At 32.1% G+C, this 18,772-nt stretch overlaps 1 protein-coding gene across 9 annotated transcripts in view; it reads right to left on the bottom strand.

Moving 5' to 3' along the window:
- LOC105153261 (uncharacterized) overlaps nucleotides 1-14,841 on the bottom strand; it is a 177,108-nt gene extending 162,267 nt beyond the window's left edge. For all 9 annotated transcript variants that reach the window (XR_015544707.1, XR_015544710.1, XM_087405007.1 and 6 more), the window contains exon 1: nucleotides 14,412-14,841. The gene's annotated coding sequence lies outside the window, so the exon portion shown is untranslated. The remainder of the gene's footprint in view (nucleotides 1-14,411) is intronic.
- Nucleotides 14,842-18,772: the final 3,931 nt, after the last annotated feature.

Below are 18,772 nucleotides of genomic sequence, written 5' to 3'. Positions count from 1 at the left end.
CATGCTTTTAGCACCGGGAAATCGTCGCTTCTAGGTAAGTGTTCGCACAGTTAAAAGTGCTCGTCGACCGAGAAAAAGCCACGAACCATTGTCGTCATCGACCGGCAATAATGTAATGGGGAAGTTTAATGGCCGTCACTAGGAGTAACGTGCACCGTGCCGTAAGTGTAATAACAATTAACGACAGAAGGTAATAGGAACAGATGTCGGCCGCGTACAACCAAGGCAAGCCACGGGAGATTGGGCGAGAAAATGGAGGCGGAGCAGCGGAGAACTTTTTGTTCTCTCACAACTATGGGACATTTTGCAAAAGGCTTCATTTGTCAGTTTTCGTTAAACAAAAACGCGTTATACAAGCTGCGACGACTTTACTTAGATATAATGCAATGTGTGATGCAAAAAGAAGAAATGTACAAATCAATAAATATAATTGCTTGATTTGTGTTTTTATACACAAAGTAATATTACAGAAAAAAAAAATAAAAGGAAAAGGAAAAAATGGGATATGAAATGCAAGCTAAGCTGTGAAAGAAACGCGTTAAAAGGAATAAACATTAAACAAAAAGCATTAAACTTATTCTTATGTGATATATAAACATATCCATGCAAAAATTGGCTAGTTATCATTACGTCCGAATTAATCTCATTACATGTTTGAAATTATCATAACACGCGATTAGTTTACAAAAATGATATTTTTAAAATGTTATTACTCAATGTATAAATTGTCAATACATAAATTGTTGCGTAACTGTCTTGCCACTAACGACACGATGAGATGGATTGCTACAAGGTCGATCGATCGTTGCCACGTCAATGGATGACGAAGGAAATCGGAGCACAGGAATTCCACGTAATAGCAATAACAATTCTGTTTCTTCTTGTCGGCGAAGACATTTATTTGCGGCCAAAAATCCAGTGGATAGAGCAATCGTCAAAATTTACAAAGTTATTAACAATCGCTGAAAGAATTTTATTGATGACTGTTTCGTAAGACTATACTTAAGTAAGTGTGAATATCGTATCTCCAAAAATTCATTTTCTCGTTTACCACGACCAGCTACCCTCATCCCCCGATGTTCTACAAGTTGAACAGAATTCTGCGAATCGATCTGACATATACAGACGTACCTACCACTATCGGCGCCCCGTCCGAATACTCAACATATGTAGCAAAGTAAGTATAACCATTATGTAAGAAAATAATATACTTTTGTTAAATTATTGATTCAAAATTGATTTACCTACGTCTTTTATTCGAAAAAGTAAAATAACGATTTTCGTCCGAACTAATCCTCCCCTCCCCCTTCCCTTTATTGTTACAAAACTTTGCTTTATATTGCATCTTATAACATTAATTTATTGAAAGTAGCAATATTAAAAATAAAAAACTTAATGTAACTGAGGAATTTTTTCGTAATCGTGAAAGAGGCATTGTATTAAAATAATATTTAACGTAATAGCACTATTTTTAGTCAGGGAAATATTTCCGAAGGCCAGGTACTGATTACGTGCGACAGTCAAGCAAATATTGGTCAAGCGCATGCTGCGCCTAGTCAGCAATTAAATTCTACGTGAAACTGGGTGTAGTAAGACACGACACATTGCGTACAATAGATGAGGATTCAATGGCGCATAATAATAGCAACGACAAAAATCAATGATGCATAATGCATATTTATCTTCATGTCGCTTTGATCATATCGTCTCATCATCGTCCTAAATATATAATATTCTTCAACTGATGATTCGATTGAAGAAGGAATGATTCTCCTCACGGAAAAATAAATAAAAATATATGATAAAATCGATAAAATTTAGAATAGTATAAAAAATGCGGAACTTTTTTTTATTTTTATAAGAAACTGTATAACTATTGGAGCCGTAATTTTTTATTTATATGTACTAGTAGAAAGTCATTTTCACACCACAAATTCGCTAATGCATATATTTATAACAAATTAAGAATTTCTTTAGAATTTTTCAAAAAATATTCAAATATAAGAAAGAGATTTTCAAAATTATTTTTTCTCAAAAGCGAAATGCATAAAAGAGATTTTATTCTATATTTTATACATAAATGTATATTATACTTATGTTAATATCATTCCATAAGGAATTACTTGTTATATTAATAATTCGGAGCAAGACTCGGAAACTGTCTGCATGTAAATTAAGAGAAGAATTATGCATGTTTTGCACGTAATTATAAAAACTGAGAAGGATCCGAGAAAAATATTCAAGACACGTCGTTATCATCGAGTATACTTGAAACAAGTTCGTCGTACTATTTATTTCCGCGAGGGAAATAAATCGAGGTTTCTAACGGCCGAAGAAATTCCGAAACCCTTAATTAAACGAGTAGAGTAGACGGCTTTAAATTGTTGATTCGGAAATTTGCATTGTGTACGCTACGCGCGCCAGGCAAAACGCTCTCGTTGTTCCTCTGGGGTAAACACCCGCTCAACGAACATACAACGGGAAAAGTGACGAGAAACGGGCGACGGTGTGCGTGTGGAAACCAGAATGGAGAAAGGTGCTGCGATCGGTGTTGGTGGAGGATATCGATCACGAAACATTTGCATGGAAATTTCTTGCGGCGGTGAACGTTGCCGGTTATATTTCTTTCCACAAGCGAAAACGATGATTTGACCCAATCGTCTAAGATATCGCTCGGCGAAGAATCGATTTCATGGAGCAGAAAATGCTCAATAGATCAAAATTAACTCTCTATACAGAACCGCGTTAAAAAAATTTGCTAGAGGCTTGTGATCTTCGAGTGATCCCCTCCCTTTCCCCCTTTCGCCCCAATGACGATTTTTTTTCCAGTAGTAGTTTAGCATTACCCCTATTTTCATTACCAGTATTCACGTTGCACATTTCGCTTAATATAAAAGTATACATAAACTCAATATGACAAGCACCATTTACAGTTAAAGTCAGATGTTAAACTAATACATATATATGTATCTTAAATGCATTTATCTGAGAAATATGATTGCGCGCCGATTACTTTTGGACTTCCAACACAATCAATCTAAAATATTAATAATTCCCTTCAAATTCAATTAGAAGCATCTTAAAAGATTATTAATGCGAGAGAAAATGTATGATATATCATAAAATGAAATTTTTACAGAGAGATTTTATTTTTCAGTCAAAATTTTAGTACTATGTAATCAAAAGATGGCAATCGCTATCTGTTTTATGTGCTGAAAAGTTAATTGAGATCATGCCAAGACATTATGAAGTAAGAATTCCTAATAGAGAAAATTGAATCCACTGTTAGTAAGTAAAACTCTCGGTAAAACTGTAATAAAGTGTATTTCAAATGCATTTTTAAAATGTATTAACTTTTTATATATTTCGATTTCTAGAATATAATCTTATGGCACGTTGTTCAGTTATTGATTGTTTTAAAAAAGTTTAGTTATGTAAAGAAAAGTTTAGTAAAGTAAAGAAAAAGAACAAGATACATATATATATATATATATATATATATATATATATATATTCATATACAGAGTGTCTGGAAATAATCGCCAAATATTTCATGGGCAGATAGAGAGGACTAAACTGAGTCGACAAGTCCTCTATCATTTTCGCAATAATTAAGATATTAGGTGTTGGAATTAATTCGTAGCGTTTTACAAGTGATGGGAAGTACTTTCATTAATGTATTTTTTAATGCTCATGTGAAATAAATAACATTCTTTCATTAAAAACGCTACGAATTAATTCCAACACCTAATATTAATTACTAAAAATTGCGAAATATTGGTCTTGAATAATTTTTTACTCAAATACTATTAACTTTACAGAAAAACTTACTGCAAGAGACAAAAATCATTTATTTTCTTCTTATAAAGTTCTGAGAATTTTTTCAGAATTTTTTCAGAATTTTTTAATACCGTATTTTCTCATGTTGGTAAAAAAAAAGAAAATGCAATACTAAAAAGTTAATAAAGAGACCAATATTTGGCCAATAATTTTTAGTAATTAATATCTTGTTAACTATTGCGAAAATTGCAAAATGGTAGAAAACTTTTCGACTCAGTTTAGTCCTCTCTATTTGCCCATGAAATATTTGGTGATTATTTCCAGACACTCTGTATATTACTTAGTTCAAAATAATAGAGGAGACTAGGGCCAATTATCACAGTATTTGATGATTTTAGAAAAAAGTAGATGTAAAATTTCAAAACATTATATGTAATACAATATATGTAATACATCCAAATATATATTATTTGTATACCGTCTATTAAATAATAATATAGAAAGAATTTTTACGTATCAGCATTGACTTCATATTAGCCCCTTTTGCAATTTAATTTTTTATATACAATTATAAGGAGTCCAATTACTTTCTTAATTTAGTATTTTTTTTTTCAAAACATTATATACGTTGTAATATATCTACATCCTTTAGATATTAATTTAGATATTAATTAAAAGTAAATTATTTTGATCATAAATACGTAATTCGCTTATGTATTACAGTTTCTGTACGAAAAATAAAAAGCCATATGTGCTTATATGTATAAAATATTATATTCATAAACATAATTCTATAAAACAAATCGATTTAAAGAGATTAAAACTATTGATTGAATTATAAGCATTTTAACGATCAATCTCGTATGGCATACGATAACTGGCTTCTCTCGATTTTCTTTATATAAAAAAATGGAATATTTTGTAAATATTAGTATTATTAGTTATTATTAAACAATAAAAATAATAAAGGGCTCTAAATAATATAAATTAAAAATATAAAATGACAGAGTTAAAAGCCAATCAGAAGAAATTATTGCGTGAAACAAATTATATATTTTCTTCAGATATTCACGTTGAGTTGTTATTTCAAACCTCATATCTTATAAATTATAAATCTTTTGGCTACTTGATCGAGCACTCTTAAAAAAAATCAAGGAATTGTTATTGTCATTCAATAATATTATGTATGTTTTTTTTTAACAACTTCTAATAAAAGCTTAATAAAATACTCACATTTCTTTATCATCTCAAACTGAAAAAGAGTACTATTTACTTCTTGAAAATTTGGTAAAAAAAGATCGATTCTGTAGAATCAGCTAATTAATCGAGTTGAGCCGTAACAAGCGGACAAAAAAATTAAGCAAATTCCATTGAAAAACGTGGTGAGACAAAAGGTGAATTTCTGAGAAAAGTTTCTTTGATAGATTCTTTTATCTTCCATTATACACGCATACGCACGAATTTAGGATAGCTAAAAGACAAAATCCCCAACAGAGCGTTTACTACCTTGCGGCTTCGTAGTGAGTTGGTACACATTCACAAAGCTTGTGGTCTGAGGCAAAGCAAAATTAACCCTTAATCTTTCTCGTTAAAGCGAGAGAGAGCGAGAGAGAAAGAGAGAGAGAGAGAGAGAGAGAGAGGGGGGGGAAGGGGAAGAGGAAGAGAGAAACGAGAGGAGAAACTTTAATATAACCGAGAGAAATTTCAATTTCCAACATTTCCTGTTAATTAGGTTTTTCCTTAAAAACTAAATTAATGAAATCAAATATGTAACTTCACATTAAATTTTGATGAAGATTCAAGTAATTCTTTCATTGCCAGCTGAATAACGCCGAGATCCAATTATCTTTTATAGTCCAAAGATGATAAAACGAAGGCATAGGCAGGCGTATCGTTTAGGCGATAATCGACGACAAAAAAAAATTAACTCTTTTGGATCTCTTACGAGCTTACGTCATTCTCAATCTGTTATTCAGTCAAGGCGTCAAGGCACACGTACGCCGTGCACGAATATGCGTCTGACACACTACGTCGGAAGACTTACCCTGTGTGTCGCTATGAATAACCCGAGTAAATCGGGTCACGTTCAATGTTTTTATGTTGCTTTTGCAAGAGGGATGTTATGGGAGCGACGTTTGCGCAACACTCGAGAAAGACGAAAATATCGATGGTAGATATTCTTTCTTCTTTCGAGCTAATTCTACATATATAGGTGTATATATTTCTGTTTTATCATCTCAGCAAAGATATTGCACGTAAAATGTTTGAGAATAATTCCAAGAATACGATTTTAACGCACGTCGTATAAAAAGTGTAACGCGTTTAAAATCAATCTTTCTGTCGTGTGCATTTTCGATGTATTACAGAATTATATGAAATACGTTAAATGTTTACGATTATATAATCATGTATCTGTCATTATAGATTCCTATCTCGCATTTCTCATAAAACTTTCAGCTGTTGCGGACAGAGAGAGCGAATAATATAAAGTAGAGGGATAACATTTTTTTGTCTCCTCACAATCTTTCGAGATGTAAGTTGCCTCCATCTGTGACTTTTGTGAAACTTTTAGAAAACTCAAAAGAAACACTAGCTACTGTTGGCAACTTCATTGTCCCTTCCATAATGATGTTAGCGAATTATCTTCTTCTTCTTAACTCTTTCGTACCCTCCGGGACATATATATTCCACCTATGAAAAAAATCATAACTTTGAACTCTCCAGGTGGAGTATGACATACTTTAACAAAATGAATTTCTATAAAAGTACCGCACGCATGTTGCCGCATCATCCACTAAATTATAGTATATTTATGATAAAATATAACATGGGATATGAGATATATGATCTAGAGAGCCTACAATCAGAGTGACGCTATACGGGTATCACTTGTGATTGGTCCGCCATGTTTTAGCCATTCCCTCCAGTTTTTTAAACGCAATATTTTCTAAATTTTGAATTTATGCTAAAAAATGCTCAAAAATTGTGACAAATTAAAAAATGATAATAAATAAATATTGTATATAAAATAATAATATATATAATATTGTATATAAAATAATAAAACTTTTACATATATTATTTATTATAAAATTTCATTTATTTTGTACTATTGCAATATTGTACATTTTATAATATTGCACATTATTTTATACAAAACGTTATTTATTGCACATTATTTGCGCTATTAAATGCGCTAGTTTATTATCCATTCTCTGTTCCCACATTTTAGGAGCAAAATGCATCTGTAATAATATAAAAGAAATCAAAAATTCAGAAAAATATTATATATGTATATACCATTTTATAAAATATTATATATTAAATATCGTAATTATCATATTATTTGATTTAGACTCACAATGCAATGATATATAATTGAAAAGATTACGACAAAAAGAGAAAGAATTAAATTCGTAAATGTGATGACTATACATATACTTAGTGCCAAGACACTACCATGTCTTCAGATATTATAATTAATCTGTGTATATTTTATGTTACATTTTTTTTTAATATTTTAAATACATTATTTATAAAGAATAAATTATTATACTTTATCTCACATATAGAATTTTTTGACGGTGTCCAATTTTTATATTTGCCATTTATACTCTTTAACCAATTCATTCGGCGTTTTGTGTCTTTCGGAATTATTTTCATAACATATCCTTTTTTTAATGAATTGTTACAAAACGGTATTGTACATCCAACCATATTTCTAAAATAATTTCGATAATTTTATTTTTATCAATGTATCTATGTCGTTCAATGCTGTTGTATCTAACCCTAAAACTGACAGTCTGTTGGATAGACTGAGACTGTATATTTCTTTCTCTCTCGCAAAATTTCGCTAAAACATGACATCATCTCTCGTATGGCGCCACTCTGATTATAGGCTCTAATATGATCCATGTTGATTTTCCACCTGGTTCACGAAGAGTTAAACAAGTAATCCTATCGATTTTATCTTGATTTGTTTTAAACAAGATTCAACGTACATGTAAAAGATTTGCACACTTTGAAACATTTAAACATTTTTAGCAAAATATAATTATCTAAACTTTTTTAAAAAATCAAACTTTTTGATAATGAAGAATAATAGATGTCGAAAAATAGAATTGATGCTAATTATATTAAACTTAAAAATCTTATTTAAATATGATTACAATTTTATTATGATAAATATTATAATAGTTTATATATATGTAATCGAAGTGTACGTAATCCATAATTCATTCAGAGAACTTTAAATAGTAGTGTGTGAGTGTATTTGTATGACGCATTCCGCGTGCGCTCGTAACAATATAATATATATTTAAAAAATAAAATTCAAGCTCATATTTGAAATATACCGATAATTCAGCTTTTCATGGTCTTGAATTCGTCATTTTGATTTTAAATTTTGATAGTAAATTAAAAATGAGCACCCTCAAAAACCTATAAAACCGTCTTCATATTAAACGCATCTCTTTTGGGAAAGCCGGAGGTACGAAAGAATTAAAATGTTCCTCCCATTTACCTCATCAATTTATTACGCGACTTGGCAATTTATTACTTGAAAATGACTATTAAAATTCGTTACATGAAATTAACAGTTTAATTAACATGATATAAAGTAAATGCACCTATTTGGTTAATTATATCGTGTCTTTTTCTAGTCATTTTATAATCTGTATTTTCCTGCAGCTTTCTTGCCATTCATAACATTTTCATTAAATTACAAAGATATTGCATGTTTATTCATCCTAAATACGCTACCGTTCATAATTTCACTCGCTATTTTTTCACATTTCATGAAAAGTTAAGTTAAAAGATCTTCAAAAAATTCTGAAGAAATGTATGTAAATCGAGAACATAATAACAAAAATTTTTTCTCTTCTTTTTTTCTATAAACTCTTTAATTTCAAAGTTAAAAAAATTAAAAACATTTTATAAAACGATTTATAAAGAACTTTTTGTAAAAAATATTTTCTGAAGATTTTTATATAAGAAATTTGGTTATTGTGAAAAATCGTGGCAACAATTTTTTCATTGATTTTTCGTTCGATGATGTTTCATCAAGCTAAAGCTCTTCAAAGCAAAACAAAAATATTGGAAATATACGAATTTTCAATTTTATGTAATTTAGGAACGAAATATCATACAAACAAAATTAAAAAGTAAAAATACAGATCTATCTCTTCTCTTTAAAATGCATTTTCAACAATTTCTCTCCAATCACTTATCACCGAAATACTTAACTTTTCGTGAGATACGAAAAAATCGCAAGCGCTTCCAAATTTATAAACGATAGTGAAGTATAACACTTTCTCTAATTCAGCTTATGTAATTCAAACATTAATTCCTCTGTATTAAGTATAGTAACGTAACCTTTCAAAGGTTCGTGAGAAAATCTTTGTGCAATAGTTAAGATCAGCATGTGAGATACACTGACACAAAATAAGTCGAGAACACATCTCAAAATTCCAGTGAGTAAATTCAAATAAAGTACTAAAATTTTATCTTTACGAACAGCGAGACAAACAGTGATATATGAGATAATGATCGATTTTTACGAAAATAACGTAATGTATTCCCTATCATGGAGAAAAAATGTAATATGCGTTAAAATTCTAATAAATTTTATGGAATTGACAGGCCCATTTAGGGACAGGCGTCCACTTGTGTAAAATTTACTTTACTTTTCTGGTAAATGAGTGATCGTTATATAATATATAGTCACACTGCAAGGTATTTTATACATTGTGTAAATAAAATAAATCTTAATTACCATACATAGAATTAATCTTATCGACGAGTATTTTTTGCCTTAGCGCTTACAAAATTTACTTTACTGTGTAGTAAATACAAGTGTTTAAAGTCTCGAGAATTGTTCGCGCTTACAGTCTTGAGAATAGTACGATTTATTTTACTGTAAGAATAATCACTTGATAGATTTACAGTCACATATTTTCACCTTACACTTACGGTATTTTTACTTTCAGGCAAGTGAAGTTTGTCAGAAATTCGGCAAAAGTAGCCGTAATATTTTTACTAGTTTTTTAAGGTAAAAATTACTCCACAATTTTTCTCCGTGATATTACATGTCGTGATATGCATCCTCTCTCTGTACATAACTCTGGCGATATTTCGCCTTTTTTGCATCCACGACCAGGCGGAACGTGTGAACGCCGAAACCTTTTATGACGGCTTGATTATAGGGATTACGAGATTACGTGGCGGGCAAACGAATTTATACTTAAAATCCGAGTGTGAACCCCGAGTGAACAGCTGCGTCTTCGCGACCCTTCCGTGCCCTTTCGACACGCACGAAACGAGTGCATGTTGTGTGTACGTACTACATGTCTCTACTTCCTCCTTCCTTCTCTTCCTCCTCTCCGTCTCGCTTTCAGGCTCGTTGGCTTTCCTTTGTTCCCGTAGTGAAACGGAGTGACCACGGGAAAGAAACATGAATACGACCCGTCGCAAATGAATCGGACGTACGCTTGTGTGTACCAAGTCTAATTTTAAGCCACGACCGTAACCTGTTCGCTTACGATTTCCTTTATTTCTACCCGTTTGATAAGCCCCATAAAGGAAAAAAATATGTTAACGTTAACTGCATGCGGAAACCGATATAAAAAAATCATGACGAAAGAAGAAAAGTTTCTTTCGTTCTCTCGTTTGCACGTTAATCGATCGTTGCATTTATTGTTAGACCAGCGTCTTCTTTTCTCTCTTTTTTTCCCCTTTTAACTCGATACCATTAAATCAGATCGATACCATTAAATCTACCGGCGAAAGTTCGTGAGAAAACCTTAACACGATAGAGATTCGAGCGTATTTGATTATTCAAAAAATCAAGTTGAGGACAATCTCAGTTGAGTCTCCAAATTCCACGATGCAACAATAACATTTTATTTCTACATATAAACAGTTGCTTACAAGATTATCAATCCGTTCGATACACGTAGAATGAACGCAGCTTGTCCACCAAGAGTGCCTTCGTGAATGATATCATTTGTTCTTCTACGTCGTCAATATCCGTCGCAGCCGATGTGTGCGTTGCGCGCGACTCGCATCTGAGCGAGAGGTGTGATTCACATCATCATTACAAATCACCGAGGTAATTGCGTTATGTAAGTTGAGCGTATTACGAGTCCTCTCCCTCTCCTTCCTTATCTCTCGTTCTGTCTCATAAATTTTCTTCTTTCGTATCTAGTCAAGATATGTATTACTTTTATAAATTATCGTGCATTTGAAGGGATTATACCCCGAAGATTACTTAATAAATATCAATTCTCTCTCTCTCTCTCTCTCTATTAAATTTTCTTCTGTATCTAGTCAATTTATGTATCAATTTTGATAAATTACTGTGTGCTTGAAAGAATTACGTCTTGGAGCGTTTAATAAATATCGATTTCTCTCTCTCTCTCTCTCTCTCTTTCTCTCTCTCTCTCTCACTCCCCCTCTCCTCTCTCTTTCAAGGGGGTTATATTGGAACGAATTCCAGTTACCGCTGTCGCGAAAGAGAGCATTCATTTCTCTCGCTCTCTTAACCCGTAATCATCAAAAATAGCAGCACTGAACTTCAACGCATCTGAAACTATAGTGAAACTACTCGATACACGGATCTCATAGATTCAGCCAAAATGCACGAACTGAACGAGGTTTTGTCACGTAAAAACAAATGTATGTATAATGTATATATACAATATATACATGGTACTATTTTAATTAATACACGCAAATATCTCAAGATAAAGAGATATTTCTTCAAATCTTTCAAACAAAAATTTCATGGTTTCAAGGAGGAAAGAAGATGATGACCTTTGTTGATCTCAAAAAGACGATCCTTAAGATCAAGGTTGCATTAAATTGTTTGAATGGAATCTCCCATTTTTTACTGCATATTTTTGTACTTTGTTTCAAGAGTTTTCTAAAACGCTATAATAAAGTATTTTATTAAATACATTTTTCAAATTAAGAGGTTTGAAAGTTACTGTACTGTCGGCATTTGCATTATCTAATATCTATGCATTATTTAAGGTGTCCGACTGATGGCTAAAAATCTTTTGAATGTTGCTTGGAGTCATGACCTTGATATCATATGTCAAAGCCATTGTAGGTTGTTCCTTTTATTTTCATTTATGCACTAAGAATTTATTTTTACGTAAAAATACAAATAAGAGGAGGCAACCTCCAATCAATAGAATAAAAATCTCAATTAAAAAAATTTTTTTCATTCTTAGTATAAACTCAATTTCACAGATGCGTATTAATGCATATATTTTAATTTTGGGAAAGAATTTTCAAATCTATAAAAAAAGGAATAAGTAATTGTTAAAAAAAATATTGCATCTAATTGGTAAAACAGACGGATCGTTTTAATAATATTTATTTGTGAGCCCATTTATCGATCAATATGGATCATCTTAATCTAATGATGTTGATATTGTTAATTTATTTTATATTAATTTGTGACTTATACCTGACTATTTATATTAATTATTATTAATTGATGACTTCTGAACATTGTACGTTATATTGCTGTGGACTTGAATTTCAGATGATTCCGTACAGTGTTGTAACTGTGGTAATCTCAACATTTCTTTCCTTTGAAGAATTCAAATCAATTTTTTATCTCATTCATAAGATCGTAGCACAATACACGACAATTCACACGAATAATTGATATGGATCTTTTACGATGGTTTTGTATTTTTATTCTAATTATTAATTGCGTGTTGTTGATGAAGCCAAAAACATGCATATTTATATATTGTATTATCCGGCTAATTAAAATTTGCGACTTTAATTTCATATGTCGTTTAATTATTAAAGTGTTTGTATTGCAATTTGCTCATTATATTACGCCTCCTAACGCCTTTCTTTTTTGAAAATAATTAACTTAATTTGTTAATTTGTTTGTTGAATTTGAAAGTTCTATGTATATAAATGTATATAAATTGAACTATATACTTTCAAAACGAATACTATTCGAACAGCAATGTTAAAATTTAAAATGCCTATTTACCTGCGAAATATCTTATCGGTTCATTTCCATGTCGCAATTCTTCCGAGCGCTTTTAAAATGAAATTTTATAATTATCTTCGGCTGAGTCACTCGAATAACAGATTTCAACCTATCAGAAACCGCATATTCTGTTATTTCATATTCCTGTTGTACTTTTCAATTGTATTTCGAGCTTTATCACATAAACAACGCGGTTATTTGTTTAGTTATTTATCGTGCCGACTTCTAACATCCTTTTTTTTAACTATCAACTTGTTTGTTGAATTTGGAAATGTTATTATTGTGTTTATTGTTATGTTTATATGTAAACAAATGCACTTTTGTAAATACACTTTTCAGTTTTATAAACCTCTCTCTGTGCTTATACGTCTACAGTTTTATTACAGCTTTTTCTCATATTTTTGATTCTTTTCTCAGAGCCGAAGTTTACAAAGCCATTAATTCTGGAGCACGTAATAAATTAATCTATCTACGCATGAAAATCATGGAAGACTGTTAGAAGCAGTTGGCGTAAATTGCGTTCCATTCGGTGTCTCGCCGTGAATATCGCGCGATTGAAAAGTTTCGCTCAGCTCCACTTCTCGTTCTACAAAAAGCGCGTGATCTAGTGATGCCATTTTCTGAAAAATGAATCGATTCCTGAGAATCGATTCATTTTTGAGGCCATGATTTTTATAATTAATTCAAGAGAGAAAAATGAATTGATTCCAAAGAATCGAGAGTTATATTGAGCCTCTTATTACTGAATACAGTTTTCAAAGAGCAAAAAAGAAAACACGAGAAGAAACACGGCTTTCAAAGGAAGAATAATGTAGCGTGGTAAATAAAAATAAATGGATATTTCTTTTTATCCTATTCATTCGTCTATCGTATAATTGTTGTCAGCTATTTCTTTCCGTTTGTGAACAGCTTTTTGCTGTCTGTCTCGATTTCTAGATGGGATTCTCGCGGAGAGATATGTTGAATGTAATTGGTCTCTACAGAGCCAAGAATCCATTATATATTCAATCGTTTGACGACTACATTGGGGAATTTTTGCAATACCGTATATCCAGATACGGTGAACGTTAAAGTCACGTTATTTAATGAAAAATCAAAATTGCGCATGCGCAGTTCGACTTTCCACTAAATAACGTGACTTTAGCGTTCACCGTATCTGGATGTACACCGGTTACACGATACTGCAAAAACTCTCTATCGTCTCCTCGATTCTAACTAAAAAGGAATCGACGATAAATAAAATTTCTCAGAATTGGCTGAAAATTGGATTCTTGAGTGTGTGAAAAAGAATCGAGTCTCGATGCACATCGAATCAAAATCTGGCATCATTAGCGTGACACACGCTAGATGCTGGGGAGAGGCGTCGATTTAAACGCGCGTACATGTCGTCGAACGCGTCGAGCGCTCGCGCCGAGCAGGGAACGCGAGGAAAAAAAGCGCGCTTCGGCAGCGGCGACGACGACGACGACGACGACGACGCTCGTTATTGAGCGAGCCCGAAAACGCCGCGCTTTCGTTTATGTGCGTACACGTAGAGAGGACGGAGGACGACGCCTCGGCGCGTCGTCGCGCCGATGTCGCGCGCGCGCACGCTCTCGTCGTTCTTCCTCACCTTTTTTTTAGCGCGAAAGTCGCGTCTCACGCCCGGGTGCTCCGCAGCGGTGATGACGACGATGACGACGACTACGACGGCGACAGCAACAGCAGCGATGCGGTAATCCAATATGGCAGCCTACACACATGTCAAAACAAACGCACCGATGCGAGCAGCGAGAGTGGAGCGCGTCGATCCGGGGTCGTGAGTCGTGACGTCGTGACGTCGTGTGTGTGCTCCGAAAAATTCGAATCGTCACGGCCGATCTCCGGACTCCGGGTCGCCGGCACGTGCCGATGCGTCGCGTAACGTCAGGCTGCTAGGATCACTGTCGTCGTGATACGAATGCGCGAATGACGTACACGAAGGAGAGAGACGACGAGAAAGGAGGAAGAAGAATACTGGCCTTCGAGCGCGATAAACGACGCATACTCTACGAGCGCCCGCCACCGACTAGCAGCCACTGGCAGCGAGACGAGAACTACGAGAAGTGAGACGCGCCAGCCAGTGGGGCCAATAGTGGGTGCAGGACGACTAGGAGGAGGGGAATCGGCGAGACCTCAGTGTCGCTCAACCGAGACGGACGTCCCGGACTCCCAATCACCCTTCACTCGCCCTCTTGTTTACTCGCCCTCTCCTTTGCGTATTGATAGAGAAGGAGGTGCTATTACGACATCACATTTATATTTTATACGATAACTTCATTAATAATCAATATTTAAATTTAAAACTTAACAAATACGTTTGTCAAAATGTTATTTGTTCAATCGACTCTAGTCTCAAAATTATGATCGAATTATTTACATTTAATATTTAGAACACTATTTATAAAAATGTGGCAGTAATGGCTCGATGAGAAACAGGGATGGCTTTCCGTCCAAAAATTGATTTGAAAAATTAGTTTTGTTTAGAAAAACAACACATTCGGTTACAAACACAAAATTAATAAAAAAGTAAAGTGTTACAAAATGTATGCAAATTATATAAATGAACGCATAACTACTTCCGTATACAAGTACGTAGTTACGCAATACTAAAAATTTATAGTACATGCAACATAAACTATAGATTAACAGAGCTCCGATCGATTTGTGGAATAATTATTTTAATGTGAAATCCTTAAGAGAGAGAGAGAGAGAGAGAGAGAGAGAGAGAGAGAAAGGGGGGGCGTCAGCAATCAACAGCTTAGGAGGCCACATTAGCAAAATGCCATTATCTAACTTTGCATAACTCGAAATGTATACAGCCAATTAAATAACAAAGAACAATTCAAATGTATACGTATATATTCGTATGATAATACACTCAAGTTTTAGAAGAATGAAAAAATACGTATATGTGTAATTAAATAATAAACTGTGTACTTTAAAAATGAAATGCTTGAAAGTAAATAAAAAAATAAAAAAATGCGTTATAAAAAAATGCTGATTATTGTATATTAGCATATTATTATTCATGGTATAACGGCGACCTATTAAACAGATTATTCTATAAGTAACCGCTAAAATTCACCATTTAATGATGGAGATTAAGAGGGACCATAATATCTACACTGGCAACATAATACCATCTTCTCCTCTACATATCATAGAGAAAAGTGAGAGAATTGCTGACACCTAAGGAAAGATTTAAATAAAACTGTCAATTGTTTACCAATTAATGAATGTCTTTATTCCAAAAATGGAAACTCTGTTTTATATTTAAACTTTAATAATTAGCATTCATATACATACATATAAGCAATATAAATTATAATTTTGAAGTAAAAAACAAATCCTTACCATTCAAAATTATTCGTCATCACACGGAGTAATACCGAATCTATTTTTGTCTTTTGTTTAAAATTATAATTTATATTAATAAATATTGTATATAAATGTTTATTATTGTAATTTAAAGTCAATATCCTTTAAATAAAAGATATTGATTTTTACTTCTGTAATTGATAAATAATCGCCGGCATTATTTTTTCCTTAAATACTCGCAAGTACTTCATTATTCTCTCCATTATTCAAAATCATCGAAAACATGTATTTATCTTAACATCGTGTGCTGTAATTTCTACGGTCACGTGTATAGTACGACATTTGTATATCACTTGTTATATTAAGGAAAGAGGAAGATCAATAAAACTATTTTTGAGTTCCTTATCGATTTTCATTAAACAATTTTTTTATTGTATAAGGTATTATATAATATATTATATTATTATAGTATAATAGTATTATATAATAGTATTATATAATTAAGAAATGAATATCAAAAACAGTCATTATATGAAAAAAACTCGATCCATAAATCTATCGTCTCCAAGATGAATATAACTCATTATGAAAAAATGAATTTTTTTATTACTCTTCACATATGAGTGCTTATCAAAAGATGAGATTCACAAATAAATGATCACTATTAATTGCCTACAGATTTAAATCTTTATACCGCGTCGAAGTTGTAATCATAGTAAAGAGATAGGTTTCTCATTTTTTTAATTTAAAAAATTTTTTAAATTAATTCAGTTCGCGCGTAGCTTATGATTGCGTTTCGAGATTGAATATAATTTCGGCGCTCAGTTTGCAGAACAGGATATGTATTTATACAAATTTACACCGAAAATAGTATTTAAGCACTGAGAATCTAAATTAAATCATAATTAAGGATATAATTACCAGAGGCGGCAAAGTAAAATTTTTCAGTGTATGTAATTCCCGAGGAGAGAGAGAGAGAGAGAGAGAGAGAGAGAGAGAGAGGGAGAGAAGAGGAGTATGGAGGGGGGGGGGGGGAATATATTTCCTCATACATATCTTTTCTATAATACATGGCAAAAGTAGTCACTTTAATTTTATTTTTTTTTAAATAAAATTATTAATGAATAATAATCTCCTCCATATTTAACTTATCGACCATTTCTTGATAAATGTTTAATGTCGCAATATGATTTACGTTTTTGTTTCATTGTCGATCGAAAATAACTTTTTAAATGTCTTAAACAAGAAAATGATCTTTCATTCGAACAAGTTGATGTAGGAATCGTTAAAAGAATGCGAATAAATTTTATTGTTCTGGTATAAGATCTCGGGATTGTCACATAAAAATTGTATTACATCCTTCAAGCAATGCAGTGATATTTTTCGTTTGAAATTTCTAAATTATAATTTCTAATTTCTAAATTTCTCTCCGACCAAATATACAGATATAAAATTCAGTGTATGGAATTCCATACATTGAATCATTTAGTGGAATACTCCATACACTACCAACCATATTGGAGTCGCCGTCTATAATTATTCAGTTGTATATTTATATTCGTGGTGAGACATCTCGTTTATTTTATACATCCTTGACAATACATTCCTTACTTAAACTATTATTACGAATAAAATTGTTTTAAATAATAAAAACAATAGAAGCCTCTATAATGATTACGATCTTGATAGAGACTTGTATCTGTAGGCAACTAATAGTGATTATTAGAGATACATCGGATAGTAAATTACTGAATTCCGGATATCTAAAAAGAATATCGCACCGGATATCCGGTAGAGCAATTATCCAATCTGATATTTTCCCGCTAACCGATATAAATTCCCCAAAATTCTTTAAAAAAAAGGGAAAAGTAACGATAATAATTGATCAACTGTGGAACAGGATATTGTTTGCAATATAGTTTTAACAGTTTAGTTAGTAATCAAAGTTTAATATTAATAAATTTTTTATGATGGACAATGACATTTCAGCATTTTCCGACGACAATTTATTTCGAGTATCGCCATAAATTACTATAACTATGAAAAACTGTGAACTATACAAAAAGTTCAGCTGAAAAGAATAAAATTCTGCATCTATGATACAAACTTTCAATATGAAATCTCAGCTAGATTGCCGAATACTAATGCTATTCAATCCGGATAATAAAAAAGTACCGGATAATACCGGATATTTTCCAATGCATCTCTAATGATTATCTATTTGTGTATCTTAACTTTTGATAAGTATACTCATATATCAAGAGCATATGTAGTCTCGAGCGATTTTATCAAAATTCTACGAGAGAGAAAGATATACATATATATAATATCTTTCTGTATAATACTACTATTCTAATATATAATATATTATTTCATTCTATATATATCTTAATTAGAGTGAAACGGTATAAGTTAGAATGAGTAATATATATTCCACAGCTCAAGTATAAAATTTAATAAATATATACACTATTATAATCTCTGCATTTATGTAAGATTTTAGCAAAAGTATCAACTGAATATTAAAATGTCTACTACTTCTAGTAAGTATATTTATTTTCTAGACAATATATACACACTTGCTACAACACATTAGTAAAATAAAGGATCTCTAATCAAAAGTAATAAAAAAAT

Source organism: Acromyrmex echinatior, chromosome 1 (assembly GCF_024713525.1).
Source record: "Acromyrmex echinatior isolate Ae372 chromosome 1, ASM2471352v2, whole genome shotgun sequence".
Taxonomy (NCBI): domain Eukaryota; kingdom Metazoa; phylum Arthropoda; class Insecta; order Hymenoptera; family Formicidae; genus Acromyrmex; species Acromyrmex echinatior.
Note: the sequence above shows the minus strand (reverse complement) of the source record. Positions and strands in the feature narration are given on the sequence as shown.